This window comes from Parus major, chromosome 15 (assembly GCF_001522545.3).
Source record: "Parus major isolate Abel chromosome 15, Parus_major1.1, whole genome shotgun sequence".
In the NCBI taxonomy this organism is placed as follows: Eukaryota; Metazoa; Chordata; class Aves; order Passeriformes; family Paridae; genus Parus; species Parus major.
In genome coordinates this window covers 469,868-471,588 of record NC_031784.1, presented here as the reverse complement: position 1 = coordinate 471,588, position 1,721 = coordinate 469,868, and the positions used below count along the sequence as shown (strand labels likewise).

Sequence of the window (1,721 nt, the reverse complement as noted above, 5' to 3'; positions counted from 1 at the left end):
GGAATTTGTGACCGAGGAGAGGCGTTCCCACCCTGCTCCACCCTGCCCTTCCACAGCATCCTCTCCTCTTTCAGGCTGGGCCAGGGTCTGTCCCAGCTCGGGCAATGGAACAGGAAAGTTCCATTTCAGCGTTCCAGGCTGTCCTGCTGCCAGCACCTCCCAGGAGAGGGGACCAAGGGGACCCTGGGCTGGAGAGCATCCTCACCTGGGGCTGTGAGCATCCTCACCTGGGGCTGTGAGCATCCTCACCTGGGGCTGTGAGCATCCTCACCTGGGGCTGTGAGCCTCCTGACAGCGATTCCAGACAAACCACCAGCGCTGGAAAACACGTCCCAGGCACAGCTCAAACACCCCTCTCTACCTGCAGGATGGAATTGGGGTGTTCTCCCTCCGTGGGGGACTGAAAACCTGGAGCACAGGCTGTGAGTGCAGCTCTGAATTCCTCCTTTACCAGCAGTGAGAGGTTTTGATTCTCTCCTAAATCTGCGTGTCCCTCATTACCCATCCCTTCCCTCCATTAGTGGCTTGCTGTTGTTCTATTTTCTAAGCTCCCAGCAAATTAACACTAAATTGAATTCTACAGAAAAGTTGTTACAGGCTTTCTCCCCCACGCCTGATTTAATCGCATTTTCTTCTCCTTCAATTTACGCTACATTTAATCGTGGAAATTATTTCTAAGATTGATTTCTGATGATAATACTTATCACAGTTCTGAGGATTATTCTTCCTGTCTATTTTTGGCCAATTCTCAATGAAAAGATTTGATCTGGAACAACTTGTGAAGGCCAAAATGATATTTAAACAAAAGATAATTTCTTTTCCTTTCTGCTTCCCCTTTACAGCACTGCACCCAGCCTGTGGCAGGAGACACAAAATCCTCACATATTTCCTCCTTTCACAAATAATGCCAGTAAATGGTGGAGAATGGACAGAAGAATCAGAAATAAATCTGTATTATTCATTTGAATTAGATGTATAATAAATTATTTTCTTTATGGACAAACCTACACGTAAAGACATCCTACAGTTTTCAAGTGCTCTGAAATTCTTTTAAGAAAATAAAATTATTATTTATTGGTGCTATGCCATGAATAGAACCTGTTTAAAAAAATATCCTCCATATAAAATTATCGCTTTTTAAAGCCCTGTGCTTCCAGTTGTTTGAAGTGTGATGGGAGATTATCTGCTTAATCCATTTCTTTCACTCGGGCATTTTGGATTTCATGCGGCTGTGCAAAGTTAGTTCTGCTTAACACAGGCCCGTGGGGCTCCTCAGGAAGCAGAAGAGGAGTTGGGAGCAGGAATGCCCAGGCCTGGGGTGGTTTGAGGGCAGGGGAGGTGTGTTGGGGTGAATTCCAGGGCAGGAATCCTGCTGCCATCTCTTCTGGAGCGGTTCCTGCTGCAGATCCGCGTTAGCTCGGGACCCTCGGCCACGTCTGGTCCTGCTGGAGCTGCCCTGGCTGCAGAGCAGGAGCACAAACCCCAGTGATCCTCCATCCTCAGGGGATCCTCCATCCTCAGGGGATCCTGGACACAAACCCCAGTGATCCTCCATCCTCAGGGGATCCTCCATCCACAGGGGATCCTGGACACAAACCCTGGTGATTCTCCATCCTCAGGGGATCCTGGACACAAACCCCAGTGATCCTCCATCCTCAGGGGATCCTCCATCCTCGGGGGATCCTGGACACAAACCCTGGTGATCCTCCATCCTCAGGTGA

General features: G+C 48.9%; 1 protein-coding gene across 9 annotated transcripts in view; it reads right to left on the bottom strand.

Annotated features, from left to right (window-relative positions):
• The window catches only part of RIMBP2 (RIMS binding protein 2), a 94,566-nt gene that overhangs the window by 57,300 nt on the left and 35,545 nt on the right, over window positions 1-1,721 (bottom strand). The gene's annotated exons all lie outside the window — the stretch shown is intronic.